At 44.8% G+C, this 21,132-nt stretch overlaps 1 protein-coding gene across 3 annotated transcripts in view; it reads right to left on the bottom strand.

Annotated features, from left to right (window-relative positions):
• Window positions 1-21,132, bottom strand: part of kdm4b (lysine (K)-specific demethylase 4B) — a 740,412-nt gene that overhangs the window by 633,117 nt on the left and 86,163 nt on the right. Inside the window, exon 2 of one of the 3 annotated variants that reach the window (XM_038777903.1) lies at window positions 7,691-7,745. The exons of the other annotated variants lie outside the window; for them this stretch is intronic. The gene's annotated coding sequence lies outside the window, so the exon portion shown is untranslated. The remainder of the gene's footprint in view (window positions 1-7,690; window positions 7,746-21,132) is intronic. 3 annotated transcript variants of the gene reach the window in all.

Below are 21,132 nucleotides of genomic sequence, written 5' to 3'. Positions count from 1 at the left end.
CCACTGACTATAAAAAGGTTTTCCCCCAAACCGCAATTGCTTTTTTTTGCCAATACCGGTGGTGTCCTCTGGTTGTCAAACCGAAGGCCAAAGGCACATTCACTCCGCATCTACTCTGTCCACACACCTCATGACTTGAACATCTCTGTTAAATCGCAGCAATCTTCTCTTCTCTAAGGAGAACATCCCAAGCTTCTCCAATCTATCCACACAAATGAAGTTCCTGATCCCTAGAATCTCGTGAATCTTGTGTACCCTCTCTAATGCCCTCCCATCCTTCCTGAAGTGTGCCCTGAACCAGACACAATATTCCAGTTGAGATTGAAGCAGTGTTTTATATAGGATCATCATAACTTCCTTGCTTGGTGCTCTATTTACGAAGCTCAGAATCCCACACAATTTATTAACTGCTTTCTCAACCTGCCCTGCCACCTTCAATGATCAGTGCACATATATCCCAGGTCCCTCTGCTTCTGCACCCCCCTTTACGTAGAACATAGAACAGGACAGCACAGTACAGGCCCTTCAGCCCACGATGTTGTGCCGACCATTTATCCTAATCGAAGATCAACCTAACCTACACCCCTTCAATTTACTGCTGTCCATGTGCCTGTCTAAGAGTCGCTTAAATGTCCCAAATGACTCTGACTCCATCACCTCTGCCGGCAGTGCATTCCACACACCAACCACTCTGTGTAAAGAACCTACCTTTGACATCTCCCCTATACCTTCCTTCAATCACCTTAAAATTATGTCCCCTCGTGACAGCCATTTCCACCCTGGGGAAAAGTCTCTGGCTATCCACTCTATCCATGCCTCTCATCACCTTGTACACCTCTATCAAGTCACCTCTCTGCCTTCTTTGCTCCAGTGAGAAAAGCCCTAGCTCCCTCAACCTTTCTTCATAAGACATGCCTTCCAGTCCAGGCAGCATCCTGGTAAATCTCCTCTGTACCCTTTCCAAAGCATCCACACTCTTCCAATAATGAGGCGAACAGAACTGGACACAATATTCCATGTGTGGTCTAACTAGAGTTTTATAAAGCTGCAGCAAAATCTCGCGGCTCTCAAACTCAATCCCCCTGTTAATGAAAGTCAACACACCATATGCCTTCTTAACAACCTTATTAACCTGAATGGCAACTTTGAGGGATCTATGTACATGGACCCCAAGATCCCTCTGTTCCTCCACACTTTCAAGAATCCTGCCTTTAACCTTGTATTCAGCATTCAAATTCGACCTTCCAAAATGAATCACTTCACATTTATCAAGGTTGAACTCCATCTGCCACTTCTCAGCCCAGCTCTGCATCCTGTCAATGTCCTGATGAAACCTGCAACAACCCTCAACACGATCTACAACTCCACCAACCTTCGTGTCATCGGCAAACTTACTAATCCACCCTTCCACTTCCTCATCCAAGTTATTTGTAAAAACCACAAAGAGCAGAGGTCCCAGAACAGATCCTGGTGGGATACCACTGGTCACCGACATCCAGGCATACTTTCCATTCACTACCACTCGTTGTCTTTTTTCAGCCAGCCAATTCTATATCCAGATAGCCAAATTTCCCTGTACCCATGCCCCCTAACTTTCTGAATGAGCTTACCATGGGGAACCTTATCAAATGCCTTACTGAAATCCATATACACCACATCCACTGCCCGACCTTCATCAATGTGTCTCGTCACATCCTCAAAGAATTCAATGAGGCTTGTGAGGCATGACCTTCCCTTCACAAAGCCATGCTGACTATCTTTAATCAAACTATGTTTTATCTAAATAATCATAAATCCTATCTCTCAGAATCCTTTCCAATATTTTGCTCACCACAGACGCAAGACTGATGGGTCTGTAATTCCCAGAGATTTTCCCTATTCCCTTTCTTGAATAGGGGGACAATATTCGCCTCCCTCCAATCATCCGCTACCACTCCAGTGGAGAGCGAGTACGCAACGATCATTGCCAATGGCGCAGCAATCTCCTCCCTCACTTCCCCTAATAACCTTGGGTATATCCCGTCAGGCCCAGGGGACTTATCTATCCTGATGCTTTTCAAAATTTCCAGCACATCCTCCTTCTTAACAACAACCTGTTCGAGTCTATTAACCTGGTTCGCACTGTTCTCATGAGTAACAAGATCCCTCTCTCTAGTATTCATTTAGGACCTCACCCATCTTTCAGACTCTAGGCACGAGTTCCCTCCCTATCCCTGATCAACCCATCTCTCACTCTGGTCATCCTCTTATTTCTCACATAAGTGTAGAACGACTTGGGGTTTTTCATGCCAGGGCTTTTTCATGCCCCCTTCTAGCTCTCCTCAGTCCATTTTTGAGTTCCTTCCTGGCTACCTGGTAACCCTTAGAGCCGAGTCAGATCCTTGCTTCCTCAACCTTACGGAAGCTTCCTTCTTCCTCTTGACTAAAAGCTCAACTTCTCTTGTCATCCAAGGCTCCATCACCTTACCATTCCTTCCTCGTCTCAGTGGGACAAAACTTTCCGGCACTCACAGCAAGTGCTCCTTAAACAACCCCCATATTACCGTTGTGCATTTCCCCAAGAACAATTGTTCCCACTTTATGCTCCTCAGCTCCTGTCTCATAGCAGTATAATTTACCCTCCCCCAATTAAATACCTTTCCATACTGTGTGTTCCTATCCCTCTCCATGACTATGGTAAAGGTCAAGGAGTTGTGGTCTCTGTCACCTAAATGCTCTCCCACCAAGATATCTGACACCTGGCCTGGTCCGTTGCCGAGCACCAAGTCCAATATGGCCTCCCCCCTGGTCGGCCTACCTACATATTGAGTCAGGAAACCTTCCTGTACACATCTGACAAAATCTGCTCCATCCACACTATTTGCACTAAGGATGTTCCAGTCAATATTAGGGAAGTTGAAGTCACCCATGACAACATCTCTGTTACTTCTGCACTTTTCCAAGATCTGCCACCCAATCTGTTCCTCTATCTCCCTGCTGCTATTGGGGGGTCTATAGAAAACTCCCAATAAAGTAACTGCTCTTTTCTCGTTTCTGACTTCCACCCATACTGACTCAGTAGACAAACCCTCCTCAACCACCTCCTTTTCTGTAGCTGTGATGCACTTCCTAACTAACAGTGCCACTCCCCCTCCTCTTTTACCTTCCTCCCTATTCTTCTGAAAACATCTAAACCCCGGAACATCTAACAACCATTCCTGCCCCTGTGAAATTCATGTCTCCATAATGGCCACAACATCGTAGTTCCAAGTACTGATCCATGCTCTACGTTCATCTCCCTTCTTCCTGACACTCCTTGCATTGAAACAAACACACTTTAACCCATTCCACTGAGTGCAACTTTGCCCTATCAACTGTCTATCCTTCCTCACAGACTTGCTGCATACTATTTCTACCTGTGCAACAGCTCCGCTATCCTCTGATCCGTAGCTCAGGTTCCCATCCCCCTGCCAAACTACTTTAAACCCTCCCAAAGAGCTCGAGCAAACCTCCCACCCAGGATATTGGTGCCCCTTCAGTTTAGGTACAATCCGTCCTTCATGTTCAGGACCCACCTTCCCCATAAGATATCCCAATGATCCACATATCTGAAGCCTTCCCTCATGCACCAGCCCTGTAGTGTCAGCTGCACTCGCTCTCTGTTCATTGCCTCACTTGCACGTGGCACCGGTAGCAATTCTGAAATCACTACTCAGCTTGTCCTGCTCCTTAGCTTCCAACCCAACTCCCTAAAATCACTTTTTAGATCCTCATTCCGTTTCTTAGCTATGTCGGTGGTGCCTATATGCACCACGACGTCTGGTTGCTCACCCTCCCCCTTAAGAATCCTGTAGACTCGATCCGAGATAGCCCTGGCCCTGGCACACGGGAGGCAACATGACTTCCGGGAGTCTCGCTCGCAACCACAGCATCTCCTATCTATTCCCCTAACCATTGAGTCTCCTATCAGGATTGCTTTTCTATTCTCCCCCTTCCCTTCTGAGCCACAGAGCCAGACTCAGTTCCAGAGATCTGGCCGCTGGGGCCTTCCCCCGGTAGGTCCTTCCCCCGGTAGCTCATCTCTACCATCCCCACCAACAGCATCCAAAACGGTATACTTGTTTTTAAGGGGAACGGTCACAAGGGATCCCTGCACTGTCTGCCCGTTCATTTTCTTTCCCCTGACTGTAACCCAGCTACTCTTATCCTGTACCTTGGGTGTGGCTATCTCCCTGTAACTCTTCTCTATAACCCCCTCGGCCTCCCGGATGATCCGAAGTTCATCCAGCTCCAGCTCCCTAACACGGTCTCGGAGGAGCTGGAGTTGGGTGCACTTCCCGCAGGTATAGTCAGCGGGGACACTGGTGGTGTTCACTAGTTTGTTTTGTTATTATTGTTACTACTGTTTTATTATGAAAAATTCTGCAAAACCTTAATAAAAATACTTTTTTTTTAAAGTTTGTCCTGAATTATTTCTTCTATGAACTTTCCCACCACGGAGGCTAAACTGATTGATCAGTAATTGCTGGGATTCTCCTTGCACTGTTTATTGAACAAGGGTGTACCATTTCTCTGGCACCACCCTTGTATCCAGGGAAAACTGCAAGATAATGGCGAGTACAGGAGCAAGGATGACATACTGCAGCTGTACAGGGCCTTGGCGAGGCCACACCTGAAATATTGTGTGCCATTTTGGTCACCAAGAAAGGATATACTTGCCATAGAAGGTGTACATCGAAGGTTTGCCTGACTGATTCAGGTCCCAGGATATGGGGTAGGCCATTTAGGAATGAGACGAGGAGAAACTCAGAGGATGGTGAACCTGTGGAATTCTCCACCACAGATAACTGTGGAGGGTAAATCGCTGAATATATCTAAGACAGGAATAGATACCGATTCCTAGACACCGGGAGAGCACGGGTTATGCATTGAGAGAGAGGGTTGGCCATGATCATATTGGATGCTGGAGCAGGCTCAAAGGGCTGAATGGCCTACTACTCCTGTTTTTTATGGCTTTACTGTGTCTCCACAATTTCTGCTCTTGCTCCCCTCAGTACCCTTGGATGCATATCCTACGATCCTGGTAACTCATCAGTTGTAATTACTACAGGTCTTTCTAATCCTTCCTCTATCAATTTTTGGCCTATCCAATGTCACAACCATCTCCTATTTCACCATCAGCTGCAGATCTCTTTACTATAGAAGAAGCTGCGACATATGCATTTAATACCTCTGCCATGTTTCTTGTCGCTTTGCATAACTGCTCTTTTTGGTCCCCAATTTGCTCCACAGTTCCTTGTACCTAATTTTTACTATTTACATGCCGCAAGAAGGCATTCAGATTCCTTTTTATGTTAGCTACCAAACTCTTTACTTCTCTTTTTTTAATTCAACCTCTAACTCGAAAATAACATGGTCAGCATTGTTATTTTTAAAAGATATCAATCAAAATTCTTCTGACGCCAATTTTTAATCTTCAAAATAAGGATGTATTTTGCTTCTTTCAGAATACATGATTTTCCATTGTTTTTAAACTTATAGAAATTCCTAATAAGCCAACCACTGTGGATTAAAACTGTAATGGACAACTGCTATCTTTAAATAACCAAGTTTGATAAAGTTAAATCCTGCACTGATAACTAACATGGACGGATAGATGTTCTACTCTGTACTGGTACATAGTCAATTATTTTAGTGACTGGAATACTGCTTCATCTCAGCACTAAGTCCACTGCATTTCATGATACATATCAACAATTTAGATTTAAATGTAGGAAGCATGATTAAGAGGTTTGCGGATGAAATCATCAATAACAGTGATTCTAGTGAAGAAGAAAGCTGTAGAATCTAGGAAGAAAACAATGGATTGGTCAGGTGGTCAGAACACTAGAAAATAGAATTCTATCTGGTGAAGCGAGAGTTTATGATTTTAGAGAAAGCAAATAAGACAATGGAAGTGTAGAGAAATAGAGAAACTTTGGGTAGCATGTTCACAGTGTCGTGAAGGTAGCAGGATCGGCAGATACGGTTGTCAAAAAGGAGTGACTGATCCAGTTGATGAGAAAAAAAACTTCTAAACCAAAAGAATCATAACAGATGGTTTATCTCATCTCCTCGGAGTGAAGGGATTACAGTTGTACGGGTCAGATAACAGCAAAGAAACTCGGACATTATGCTTAACAAAGCATAACAAAGAAGGATTTAGGTTAGGAGATTCAATATAGTGCATCTCAGGAGTTGCTTGATGGCTTTGTTGAATATAAATATTCCCTTTTAGGAAGTAGTAATAAACTTGCTATTACAAAATGCTTCATGACAAAAAGCATTTTTCTTCCTTCCCAGAACAATGCATGCCTTAAATAATACAATGCAAGCTGACTGAAGAGTAGTTTGGAATTCTACCACTAGATGGTAATACAAGAATAGAAACAACACCGGACTGTCCCACAGAACGAACAAAATATTCACATTTCAGACACATCTTCACTTTTGACTTCTCACAATACATGAATATAATTATGAATTTTCAACTGAGAAACGTCATGAAGTAAGGAGACGTCAATATGACTGGGCACAAATAAAAAGCCAAACATAGCTGTGTCAGAGGTGACAATTTAAAGTACTTTGCCGCAATTTATGTTGTGGATATTGGGCTCCCAAGCTACTTCAAAACTTTTGAGAACTTCCTGTGCAACACAATGAAGCTTTAGAGGGAAAGGCGAAGTTGCGATATTCTCAAAATTCTGTGTTTCTGGTTTCAATTTGACAGACAGGTCAGATCTGCAAAAAGCGGAAAAGCAGGTTCAATGAAACTCCATGTAAATGCACAGGCCTGTCAAAATTCTCCTCCAGCAAATTCAGGAGATGTTTTAAAAACACACTCAGTTGTCTGTCAGGCAGCAACCACGTCAAGTCCACAAGCAGTAAGTTGCCCATCTTTGCAAGCTTTCCCGGTCTCTCATGCACCTGCTGTGGACAAGATAGTCTTCACCAGGAAAAATAACATTTGTTCTTGAACTAGGAAGTAGTGTGCAGTTGGGCATGACAAAATAACAAGATACCAGCAGGATTGGAGATTGCCAACCTTTTTCTTCTCTTCATTCAGTAGCCATATGATGTTATGCTGACCACACACTGTGCATTGGCACAGGAACATATGTAAACAGACAGCTCCCTGTAACTTTAAATTCAAGGCTGCAGAGGCACAATCAGCAGGCTCTCTCAGGTCTATAGTAAGTCTGGCAGCTAGAGCCACGAGGTACAGTTGCAAGCCTAAACCGGTCAGATTAGCTGTATGGTATCACGACTTTACAAGCAGAAGCACAGCAAAACAGCTGAAAGGGATGGAGGTGGCCGACTAAGTACAATAATTTTTAAGAGGCTATGCAAAAATATTTCTGTAATTTGGGGACACATGTTTATCTGACCATTTATATGAATCGCCAATACCAACAGACATAACTCCAATGTGCAATGCGCCAGATAATCCACTTTTGTTCCTTCACATACAGTTCAACACAAGTTAAAATATGAGACTATGCAAATACATAAAATATCAATAAACATTCAAATCCCACATTCAACCTAGCACTGGCAGGTTTAGGGACAGCACTTGCACAGATGGGATTCAAAAATCTCCAAGGTGCTCTTAAATTTATCCCTCACCATCTGTTTTTTTTTAATTTTCCACAGTCGGTTGCAGCTTACTCACCGTGCTGTTGACGTTATCTCATATGCGTAGAAAAGGTGGATAAAAAGATTTGCACCTGTAATTAAGAACAATAGGTGTATGTATATCAGAGGTACCAATTACTGGGTTCTGCCAGACTGTCGAGTTGTCAGATTGCATAAACTACAGGACAGTTTACCTATTATTCAAGAAGCTCAGTACACAGGCTTTAAAACACCATACTTATCCAATTTTCTTCCCGTTTCTCAGGACTACTCTCACTTTCACTGCAGCTTCCCTCTGGTACTTCACTCGTACAGATATTTTTTAGTTTGTTCCTGGATAGCTAGTCTTGGCAGACTTTCAATTGCAGATTTTACTGCAGCCAAACTTACTCTCATCCTTACCCAGCATCAATAAAGATGCACTTTAGTGCAAGGGGTATTGGGCAGAGATCAAGTGCAAGAACCCGGATTGATTTGACGCTCCTTAGCAGTTCAGAGACCAACTGTGGCATTCCAACTCCTGACCTCACTGACAGTAGTTAATTCAGATGAGATCTTGGGCCTCTGGTTTAGTGTTACAACAGATGGCAATTTCAACACAAAGCCATTGGAGGGGAAGATCTTTACTATTCAATTTCAAAAATTGTGCATGGACCTCAAAATATTATGTGCCAAAGCAAGTGGACTTATTTGTATCCCATTTGCTTCATTTAGATTCCATTCAAATCATCGGGACCTCATTTCACAAACAGCATTTCCTAATTCACATTAGTCCTTTAAATTCCCTTCCTGCAACTTGTTGGTCCATGGGCAACGGAGATGCATTTAAGTATTCAGAAGTCATGATAATCTTTAATTTGGTTGGCAAAATAATTTATAATATTACTGCTCCTTAAATCATATTAACATGTCCATTATCGATGCCACACAAAATGTGAGAAATCACTACATGTATATTACAGACTTCATTGCCTTCATGTGTACTGCAGGTCTTTGGCATAATTTTGAATTGACATGCTAAATCAACTTTACTGCCATTTTGATGATGTGAGAAATATATTTTATCAATCACACTAACCCTATATTTTATAAAAAGAAATTTAAGTGAATATTTATACCACACACTTCACATTAATGAAGTCATATGTACAATGGACTATGAGATTTCATTTACAGACATTGCGAATTGAACTCCCACCACTGACCACCATTCTGCTCCAGTGACATTGTAAATGACATAAGAACAAAAGGAGGAGTAGGCCATCTGGCCTCTCTCGCCTGCTCTGCCATTCAGTAAGATCATAGCTGATCTTTTTTGTGGACTCAGCTCCACTTACCCACCCGCTCACTGTAACCTTTAATTCCTTTAATTTTCAAAAGTTTATCTATCTTTCAGGAGATGGCCTCAACTGCTTAACCAGGCAGGGAATTTCACAGATGCATGACCCTTTGGGTGAAGAAGATCCTCAACTCCGTCCTAAATCTGCTCCCCCTTATTTTGAGGGTATGCCCCCTAGTTCTAGTATAGTAATGTGGAGTGTTCCCACAGTATTTCACCCTCATTCAATGTCACTAGAGCAGAACACATGTGGTGGGAGCTCCACTCAAAACATCAGCAGAAAACCTCTGCAATTCTAAAGAATCAAGTAACAAAAGTGGCTATAAGACATTCAGAACATTGAAACCTGAAGGGCAATTTCACAAAATATACATCTTCCTTAATAACCTTCAACTCCTAATATATTCTCTTGGGGGGTGGTAATATATTCTCTTGGGGGGGGTCCACGACATACAAGATAGGAATTGCGTGTGCAAGCAAGACAGTACGAGAGAGGAGATAGTGTGAGAGGATGTGTGGGAGAGGGAGAGGAGGAGAGAGCAAAAGAGGGAGAAAAAGAGCTGCTCACACAAGAGAGGTGGCACATGTGCACAGAGGGGAGAGGAGAGGGGATGGAAGAAAGGAAATCTCAAACTACATTGGTGGTACAAGTCATTAACTGTCTGATTTGTTTTACAAAGTTATGCATGCACAAATAAATTGTTAACAGTAGCAGAAGAAGGGTGTATTCCAATGTAACACTGCAAAACATGGAGGTTTCTGATTCAATTTGTTTCAAAATTTTGGTAATATAGATAACATCTTATTTCTATTTTTAAAAACGGAATCCATTCGTCATATTTAATTATATTTAACTGTATACAAGCAGCAGATATTGACCAGAAGCTCACATGCTCCCTATAAATATTCATAACTGCAATATGATTGTTGGGTTCGGAAGTCCATTTCTGACCTTCACCACCTGGCCTTCTGAAGATCAATAGCCTTGCTGCCAAGTCCCCATATTAGGGCAGTGAGAATGAGAGAGAGAGAGAAAGAGAGAGCAATCAACCACATCTATCCAGAGGAGGAGCAGAGAGAAAGAGACCAACCTGTAGAACGATAGGTGCTCGATACATTTTCTTAAAAACTGCTATAGTAGATGGGGAGAGGGGCTGGAGGATCATGAGGGTGCTCCTGCAAACACTAATCAACCACATTCCCCACCTCAGCCCCACCCCCATGCCTGGTCCAGGGCAGCTAAGGAGCGTGGACATAGTTGCCTTTTATGAAGACCTGATGGAGGACTGTGCCTGGGCTGTCCTGAATGAAGACACCCCCTTTCTTCCCACAAACACCAGGAAGATCACAGCCAGAGCTTAAAAAATCTTCAGGAAGTGCAAACCTGAGGCACCCTGCCAACCACCAAGTCTAACCTTTGAGGAGTGACTCCATCCTGTATCCTCCCACCTTTTCCCCCACTCTTGTTCTCTGTGTCGCTTTCTCTCCGAAAAGCACAGATTCACACCTTCAGAACTGCATATAGGGTGGAAGTCAGTCACTGGAGGGACTTTCCTTTTGGGCCCAAGATTGGCTCTCACCAACTAGCTTTCTGGAATATAACAAGCTCCACAAACTTCTTATTATTAGAGGTAAAGGTTGGGGATGGCGGTGGGGGTTGGGGATGGTTTAAAAGAACAGTTTGTGATGAAGATATGGTGTTATCTTAGTCCTTCTGGATATACCCCAAATTGCGGGGGGGGGGGGGGGTTCAGCGATGATGAGAATGACCCAATAATACTTTATCTCATCTAGCCAGGTTTTGCAGCGATACCTGGCCCACTCTTCCATCCAGTATGTCCCCAACTCCAGTCACTTCGGCATCCAGCAGGTCTGATAATGGATGAGTAATCCCATAGACTTAAGTTAGCTCACTGGGCAGCACGATGGCACAGTGGATAGCACTGCTGCCTACGGCGCTGAGGACCCGGGTTTGATCCCGGCCCTACTCACTGTCTGTGGAGTTTGCACATTCTCCCAAAGATGTGCAGGTTAGGTGAATTGGCCATGTTAAATTTCTCCTTAATTGGAAAAAATAATAATAGGGTGCTCTAAATTTAAAAAGATAAGTTAGCTCAAGTTCCTCTGTTCTCATTTTAGTAGTGCGGTGGGATCAATTACGTCCCTGTGGCAGACCAGACTGGACCTCCTTTTAACACCAATACCCAAACTGCACAGAATTCCCTCAAAGATGTAGTGAATTATCATCTTCATCTTGGATTTGGCCTCAAACCAATAACATAACAATAACTCTTGAGTTAACTTCCACTGAGCCATAACAGATATCTACAATTTGCTTCCGTCCCTTTGGAAATTGTGGGGAGTGGGGAAAGGCAGCTAATTGTTCTCCTATTTGAATCATCTTACTGATAGAAATAGGCATGTGGACTGGATTTCAGACGAGAACAAAATCTGGGTGTACAGTATGTTCTATATAAGCATCTACAAACATTCTGTGGGATCACATGTGTACAACGACACTGAAGTGCCTTCAAGAAAACAGGGGACCAAAATGGGAGAGAAACATTTAAGGGGGAAGACTTCACTGATGTTACTTTCGTGCCTTTTGACTCGACGTTGAAAAATACCAAAATGACCGTTAAGTTACAGAAGCCCATATTTTCAGCTGATTAACTCCTTAGCACTCAACTTCTAAGTTATGCAAATTAGTGTTTTAAAAATAATTATGTAAGTCAGTTGAACACAAGTTTATGCGCTATTTTTGGGAGTATAGTAAAATTGTAAGCTGTGGACACAAACAAAAATAAGCAGTGATGTTTTAGTTTTGCAGTAGTGATCATCTCCAACTTTAAAAAAAAATAAAATTTAGAGTACCCAATTCATTTTTCCAATTCAGGGGCAATTTAACGTGGCCAATCCACCTACCCTGCACATCTTTGGGTTGTGGGGGCAAAACCCACGCAAACACAGGGAGAAGGTGCAAACTCCACATGGACAGTGACCCAGAGCCGGGATCGAACTTGGGATCTCGGCGTCGTGAGGCTGCAGTGCTACCCACTGCGCCACCATGCTGCCCTTCATCTCCAACTTTTTTGCTGCTCTTCTAAACCAAAAGAAGCTTGGGAATGATGAGCTTAGTTTTCTTTCATCATAGTACTTAATGATGAGACACAAACCATGGGTTCAAAATTGGCTTAAATCAAAAAACAATGAATTATGAAAGCGCCATTTTAATTCATAAAATGCTTTTAACACAGGAAAAAGTCTCACCAAAGCACAATGTGACAACTAACCATGGAGATACCAGATGGCACATCAAAAAGGTTGGTTAAAACAGTAATTGCTAGGACTTCCGGTGGCGACCATGCGGTGAACAGTCGCACATTTAGCAGCTCATGCTCTTGGTGGGTTTTTTTTTAATAAATGTTTTTATTCTCCATTTTCACATTTTCCTCCAAACTTTACACCCCACCCACAAACAGTAATCGGTAACAAATACAAAATCAATCCCCTTAACAATAACAACGATCCCATCCTCCCACCACCCCAAACAACGGCCCACCTGTCAATATATGCATCCAATAAAACAAACCCTCCCACGGTGGAAACAAAAAAACAAAGGAGAAAAAGGAGTCCGGGACCGCCCATGGTCACCATAGCGTCCACTCCCCCCCCCCCCCCCCCCCACACTCGACGCCGTCCAACCTCTGAAAGAGTGCCGCACATGATACCCAAGAGTTGTAAACACCCCCCTCCCTCCCCAACTCCTCCCATCCACTGCCTCTTGTAAAACTCCTTCCCCCAACCTCGGTTCCTTCCCCCCAACTTTCCACTCCGGCTAGATCCCTCGGACCCTGTTCTGCCAGGCTCCAATGGCCGCAGCCCCTCCCCCCCCACCTCACTCCCGTTCACTGGCCGGCTTAAACCGGCCAGCGTGGAGGCCCCCGCCAGGGTTCCTTTCCCCCTTGCCCGGCCCGAGGAAAACCCAGAAATCCCCTTTTAGCACATAAACCCCGCATATCCACCTACACCCCAAAGAGCCCTCATTTCAAGTGAAAGACCCATCACTTCCCTTGTTCAAATATATACATCGGCTCCTTCAGCCCATACACCCGCACGCAGTGAAACAAACAAAAAAAAAAGAAAATACAGTCATGAGGTCACATCGGCACATGGCCATTTCTCAAATTCTCAGTTCTGCCACGGTCCTTCTGCCTTCGCAAACTCCTCCGCTGCTTCCGCCATTCCAAAATAAAAGTCCTTGAGCTTGTAAGTCACCCTCAGCTTTGCTGGATATACAATGCTGCACTGCATCTTGCTAATGTACAGTGCCCTCTTCATCCGGTTGAAAGCAGCCCGCTTCCTAGCCTGCTCCAACGTAAAGTCCTGGTATACACGTATACCAGCTCCAACCCACTGCACCACCCACTTCTGCTTGGCCCAGCACATGACCTTCTCCTTCACACTGTACCTACGGAAGCACAGTCACTACCCGTGGTGGCTCACTTGCCATTGGTACAGGCTTCCAAGACCGATGAACCCGATCCAGTTCAAATCGGGAGGGATCCTCCCCCTCCCCCAATAGTTTCGCCAGCATCACAGCAAAATACTCAGTCAGCCTCGGCCCTTCAACTCCTTCGGCTAGCCCCACAATCCCCAAATTCTGTCGCCTTGATCGGTTTTCCAGGTCTTCCACTTTTCCTCGCAGATCCTTGTTAATCTCCATCACCTTCCGCATCTCCTTCCCCATCGAGGTAAGTTGATCACCGTGCTGCAATAATGTCTCCTCCAGTTCCTTCAGCGCCTCCCCTTGCTTCCGCACCTTTGCCACTGCGCTCGCTACCGCCGTCGTCACCGGGGAAATCGCCTCCTCCACCAGCACACTCAATACCTCCCTCATTTCCTCCCTCATTGTCTCCATGTATTTTGTAAACTGCCTTTCGAATTCCGCAGCCATCACCTTAGTTATTTCTTCAGCTATAAGCAATGCGGCCTCCCCTGGTGCTCCAGCTTCCATTTTCCTTGGTGACCTTTCTACTCCCCGACGAACTTTCAGCTGTTTTCACAGCGGTTTTTTTACTGGCCCTCGACATATCCCTTCCCTGTGTTTTCTCCTGGCCTTCACCGCCTTTGCTGCCCCTAGGACCGGGCGTCAATCCCCGACAATGACGTTCCCGAACGGGAGCCCTCCAACACGACGGTGGGCCTCCCGCCCACCGTCACCGGAAGTCCCCCTCTTGATGGTTTTTTAACGGCTTTTAAGCTGGATTTTCACGGCAAGTTTTTCTAACATAAGTGGATAAAAGTGAGAGGAGAAGGCAACCATATCCTATGGAACTACGCTCAAAAAGTAATCACAAAAGAAGGGATCAAAAGCTGGTTGGAAGTGAGGATCTGAGCTTGGTGGCTGCAATGGCAGAGAAGCTGAATGGTCGATGGATCGGTTAGTTACATACCTGGATGAGAAGTTCGCCCGACACTAAAAGGAGTATGAGGAGGATCTGGCCAAGGTGGTAGCCTCAATTAAGGAGGCTGCCAACCGGATGGAGGTGACAGTGACGGCCCAGGGACAGTCAATCCAAAAGTTACAGGAGCAGGCGACAGAACAAGAGGAGCAGTCTACTGGGGTGGCACTGCAAATCGGCATTTTACAGAATAGGCAAAAGCGGCTGCTGGAAAATATGGAAGACCCGAAGAATCGTTCAAGCAGGCAGCACATGCGAATCGTCGGTCTGTCAGAGGGAAAGGAAGGATTGGATGCCGGTGCATATGTTATGAAGATGTTGGAGAAAATTATGGGGTCAGAGGCATTCGACAGGCCGTTGGAGGTGGACAGGGCTCACAGGGCACGTATGCGCAAGTCCCAGGGACGTGAGGCCCCGAGGGCGATGGTGGTGAGGCTGCATCGATTTCTAGACAAAGAACGCATCATGAGATGGGCTAGGCAGACGAAACAGTTTGTGTGGGAAGAACCCGAGATCCGGGTTTACCAAGACTTGGGAGCAGAACTTGCTAAGAGGAGGGCGAGTTTTAATAAAGTTGAAGCGGCCCTGTATGCAAAGGGAATAAAACTTGGACTACTCGGCCTGGCCTATCTTTGGGTAACCTACGAGGACCGGGAACTACATTTTGGCTTGCCGGAAGAAGTGGCGGTCTTTATGAAAGACAACAACCTGGTGGACCCATAAGGACTTAAAAAAAAGAAAAAAAAAAACTGGTCGGTAGCAATTTAAATCAAAAGGTTCTGTGGTGCACTGTAACTCAAATTGCGATGACCGGAAAGAGAAGGATTTCTCGGAGTTATCTAACTTTGACCTTTTAGTGTATGTACCAAGGTACAGTTCCTTCCTTTTTTTGCGCTCAGAAAATAAGAAAAAAAATGGAAGGGGGGGGGGGGGGGGGAAGAAAAGTTCTAATTCATATGTTCCAGGAAGGAAAGACAGCTGTCTGAGTTTTTGCATGCATACTTTTTTCTGTCTTTCCATTTATCCTGTTTTTCACTTCAATTGTTTGGGGCTCTGTTTGAAGGTGATGGGATTGATAAGATGTTGTAAAGGGGGAGGAGTGGGCCGTTGAGCCTAGACCTTAAGTGAATGGTTTGTTTGCTTTCTGTGCTTGGTGCTATTGTTTTGAAAACTTATCTTAAGAGTTGGGGGGTAAAGATCCAGCAGATGGTAGAATCCTAGGCGCCTGGGGCGTGACATGCTAGACTAGCTAGCAAGGCTGCACATAGCCCCATTTTGTACAGCGCGAAGCTCCGCTCGCCAGAACTCCATTGTAGCGAGAGATCAGGATGCCATTTTTAAATGGCGTCCCCATCTCCAAGGCCTCCAAAACACAGCCCGAACTTCTTCCCCCCGCCCCCACCCCCCAACCAGTCCGAACGCAATAGCAGAGGGTCCCCTCCCCCAAAACACTCACGCCAGGCAACCCTGGCCCGATCGCACGCGCAGAAAAATGCCAGCTTGGTACCTTGGCAGTGCCAACTTGACACCCTGACAGTGCCCATGTCTGCTGGCAGTGGCATCTGGGCACCTTAGCAGTGCCAGGCTGACACCCAGGTAGCACTGCCAAGGTACCCAGATGGCACCAGCAGTGCCAGGGCGTAACCCTGCCCAAAGGGCATGCAGCGGGAGCCGCTGATCCTCTTGGAGACCACGAGTGCTGTTCTGTCTGGTTTCCGTTTATGGGGACCAATACCTAACAGGACTTGCCAGAGGTCTGAGGCGAAGGGGTTGAATCCCAAAGCCTCAGGTACCCCAGGAATCTGTACATTAGAGTGAGGCCTGCTGTCTCGCTCCAATATGCAGATTTGCTAAAAAGTAATCATGCCCATTGTGGGCGGGATTCACATTGCAACATCTCGTGAGATTGCGTTGAATCTCGCGAGGCATCGAGAGTCTGGTAAATCCCAGGAGCAGGGTCTCCCGGTTTTTAACGGCCACGCTGCGCCATGATGAGCTGCTTTTCCGGTGCAGCGTGGCAGTTGGATCACACACTCAGTTAAAACTAACCCCAAAAGACCCTATAAAGGAACACTCAACAGAATATTTGAAAATAACCAGATGGCACAGATTTAAAGTGATGTGCAAAAGAACTAGACTGGGGGGGGGGGGGGGAATCGGATCTTTTTCACACAAGTATTTCAGGTCTGGAAGTCTGGAACGTACTGCCTGGCAGTATGGTGGAGGCAGGTTCGATCAAAGCATTCTAGAGGGCATTAGATGATTACTTGAATTAAAAACACGTGCAGGGGAATGGCACCGAGTCATAATTCTCGATTTGAGAACCGGTGCAACATGATGGGCCAAATGGCCGCCTTCTGCACCGAAACAATTCTGTGAAATAAAATAAAAATAAAAAGTTCAAATAGTGCAGGGGTTATACAATTGAAAGAGAGTGGAATCCATTAACTGCAATGCATTAACTCATTTTTTGGCTTAAATATGGATTGTGGTCTACCAGCTCTTGCACCAGTGATGTTCAATAGTATTGTGCTGCTTGCCGAACTTGTGGTGATCAAGTCACCATATCCCAACAAAATATGTACAATATTAATATCTTATCTTTTGAAAATGGATTTGAGATTTTCAACAGTCAGCAATCAAGACTGATCCACCAGAGTGAGAACAGCTTCAAAAGGGTTTTGCAATCCAACTGTTATGTAAACCAAGTCTGCTCAATACACTTTTAAAAGGGAGATGATAATCTGTTGCCTCAAGTATTTTGTTCCTGACAATGTGCTCAGTTTATTTCAAACATATTGCTACAAAAGCTAGCTCTCTCTAATTTATCAAATTATTGATAAATTAGGAGCCTCAGGGAGGGATGGGGAGCCTCCTGGAGGGAAGGGATTCGGCAAAACCTCTACATGCTCATTCGTGGACTGTCACGCTTGCCTACCTTAGGCTCGATCACCATTTCTTCCAATAGCCTCCAGATACTTAATCAACCTCAACTCATGCTAACCTCCTTTAATCTCTCCTTTACCACCAACAGTGCCCTATTCCTTTCATTTGCACATTTTAACAGATGACGGTGGAACACATTTGATGTTGCTGCACCATATTCTAGATGGAGACAGATTGTAGGGGTACAGTTCCAATATTTATTGCATTCCTAACATGAAGAGCTTGGTGATATTGTTACAGACCTGCCAGAGTCTTCCAATGTTGGATCGAGCACTCAGCATGCAGTAAATCATCCTAAACATTTATGGGTCTTTGGACGCGAAACGTTCGCTCTTTTCTCTCCCTACAGATGCTGCCAGACCTGTTGAGATTTTCCAGCATTTTCTTTTTGGTTTCAGATTCCAGCATCTGCAGTAATTTTCTTTTAAGCCTTTATGTATTAACTTGGGTGAGGAAAGTGCCATGCAGCATACAAGAATCATCTCCAGTTGAAAAAACAGGAGGAACCAAAGAATTAAGAAATTAGGTTTGCACCCCAAGTTTGTGATATTTTCACAGAGCAGCAGTGAGAAAAGTGCAAGTGCAAGGGAAAAAGATTTTGTGAGGGTGGGGTTTGTAGCTCCAAAGAGTATGTCTGCAGCTTCTTTGGGGCAGCAGGGTAGCATGGTGGTTAGCATAAATGCTTCACAGCTCCAGGGTCCCAGGTTCGATTCCCGGCTGGGTCACTGTCTGTGTGGAGTCTGCACGTCCTCCCCCTGTGTGCGTGGGTTTCCTCCGGGTGCTCCGGTTTCCTCCCACAGTCCAAAGATGTGCGGGTTAGGTGGATTGGCCATGCTAAATTGCCCGTAGTGTCCTAAAAAAAAAGTAAGGTTAAGGGGGGGTTGTTGGGTTACAGGTATAGGGTGGATACGTGGGTTTGAGTAGGGTGATCATGGCTCGGCACAACATTGAGGGCCGAAGGGCCTGTTCTGTGCTGTACTGTTGTATGTTCTATGTTCTATGTTCTATGTTCTTAAAGTTCCAACATTGATCCTGCAATTGTGCACGTGGAGGGAAGTGGGGGCAGAGGCCGGTGGTAATGAGGGAAGGGATACAGAAGGCCAAAATCAGACAACTGGAAGACATAGAAAGCTGGAAGAAGGATGACAGATGGAGAACATAGGATCCTCAAGTCTGTTCTGTCATTATTTAGATCATGGCTGACCAAACTCCACATTCTTGCTTTTGCTTCTGCTTCATATCCATTTGGTTAACAAAAATCTATAAATCTCAAATTTAAAAAACATTAAACCATTATCACTGCTACTTACAGAAGAAAATTCCACATTTCCACCAAACTTCGTAAAAGTGCTTCGTACATTTCTGAAGGGCCTGACTAACTTTTAAACTATACCACTTCGATCAGTGTTTTTCAAACATTTTTTACTCTGAGACTCACTTTCACCAACCGGCCGACCTTTGGGACCCATGCCAGTGACTTTCATGACCCATGCGGGCCCACCTTTGCAACATACCATTTCCTCCTATCGTTAATGAGACAGGTGGGCCTTCTTGGTCCTCACGATCTCACTCCAATCAGGCTCACAGAGGAGAGGCAATAACATGCATACCAAGTGCAGAGTTCAGACGGTTCCTTTGTGCTGTCTTCATCTTTGTGAGGACGGAAAATCCATCCTTGCACATATGGGTCGTTGTGAAGGGCAACAGCAACAAAGTGCTCGTTTTACTCAGCACTGGATACTCCTCGGAGATGCTATTCCAGAATGCTGAGTTGTGGCGTGTTTTTAATGTGCTGTCGCGGGTGAGGTGCAGAAATTCAGTCTCTTCATTTGGAGTCAGCTATAATTTAATAATTAACTCAGGGGTCTCGAATGCAAAAGAATTTTTCACCCATAACTTCTCTCTCAAAATCTGAAACTTCTCTGGAATGTAGCAACAAAAACTGTTGATCAGCGCAACCAAATGCAACTGAATAAGGCTTGCCATACTATTGACAGTTCCCTTACTAACACGGTTTAATTCGATATGCCGTAGCAGTGTGGAAACATGTATTAGCTTTGGCTTTGTACTCGCACTCTCCAAACTTTCAATTACTTTTGGAAAGCATTTATTTCTTCACAGTGCCAAAAGCAATTAGCATACTTCCCTTGTAATTTGAGGTTCAGTTATGTAGAATTGAAAAGATGTTTGCAAGGTAAGACATAGTTTCATAGCTTTGACAAAGAGTCATCCAGACTCGAAACGTTAGCTCCCTTTTCTCTCCACAGGTGCTGTCAGACCTGCTGAGATAGTACAGTATTTTCTATAGTTTCATCCAAGTTTCATCACCAAACAAATCAGCCAGAAGGGACAATTTCTCAAGGAGGAAAGGTTGGATTTGATACCTCAATTCGTAAACTCCGACAACGTAGCTGTGTAAAACAATAAGTGTGTCCCCTCAGTCTCCATATCGGAATACAGAGCCTCAAAAACTCTGGTATTACATGCACTGTTTAATGGCATTCACAACTTTCATAATTCCTTTCAACGCCACTTCAAGATCGGATGGAATTCCGTTCAATGCTAATGCCTCACGGTGACTAAAATAATAATTCCAAACAATGTCCTGACCAGCTGCCTCCTTAATCCTTATTATAACTCTGCTGTTGCTCCTATCATGTTGGCTGCTCCATCACTTGTGATTCCTCACAATGAACCCAGTCAAGCGTGCACTTTCCAATCACGTAACTATTCAATGCTTCATAAATCCCTGCACCAGTCATGTTGATTGGCAGCACCAGCAAATCCTCAACAAATTAATTGCATCAAACATACCTAACATAAACTAGCACGGTTGCACAATCTGAAATGTCTGAACTTTCATCCAGTTGTATGGAGAACTCCTGTGCTGACTTTAAATGAGAAAGAAACTGTGGCAGGAAGACTCCATCGTTCTTTTTTAAGTTTGATCCTGGGTCAGTGTGCTGATGTCAGGTGGCAGCAGTCTGCCCTGCTAGGCTCCATGCCTGCACACTGCCAAATCCACCTGAGGTGGCACACAAGCGCGGGATGGTCAGCATTCTTGAAAGCCGGTCACAGCTTGCATTTTTAAAAGCTGGTTGCAGCTATTGTGCACTTTCCCCGCAATCAGGAGGACCGCGAGCCTCCCGACACCCACCTGTGACCCAGACCGAGTTTGAAAAACCCTGCCTCAGATTTGCTCACCCAGCAGAAATATTTTCCTTCTGTCTCCACTATCAGTTGCCCTTAAGCTACCAATCACATTACAGCTCGCCCATCTAAATTCCAGGAAATACAATCCTACCTTTTGTAATCTCATCTTCTATTTTAAATCTACTGTAGCCATCTGGGATGGCCACTTACAAAGGATACATGGACACTTGCAAAGACTCAAGGAAAATATGGCCAATACAGGATTCAGGCAAACCCAGAGCCCAAACATATATTTGCTAACAGAGAACGAGACAGTATTGAAACCCCTAGCCAATTTGCATTCTAATGACCTATTTCCTCAGGACAAAGGACTGGTACTCAGGTATCAGATACAATTCCAGACACATTGGTGCCACTCCCTTCACCCAGGAAGCCCAAACAGCCAAGGTCAATGACCGCTCAGGACACGCCCAGCCATCAAGGACCCGCCCCTTTATTGGCTCAAATCGAAGGCAGTGATCGAAATCTGCCGAATTATTGGGCCCCAAGCGAAGGACCGCCAAAAGAGCGCGAAAC

The sequence above is a fragment of the Scyliorhinus canicula genome, chromosome 18, assembly GCF_902713615.1.
Source record: "Scyliorhinus canicula chromosome 18, sScyCan1.1, whole genome shotgun sequence".
NCBI lineage: Eukaryota > Metazoa > Chordata > Chondrichthyes > Carcharhiniformes > Scyliorhinidae > Scyliorhinus > Scyliorhinus canicula.
This window is presented reverse-complemented; position numbering and strand designations above follow the sequence as displayed.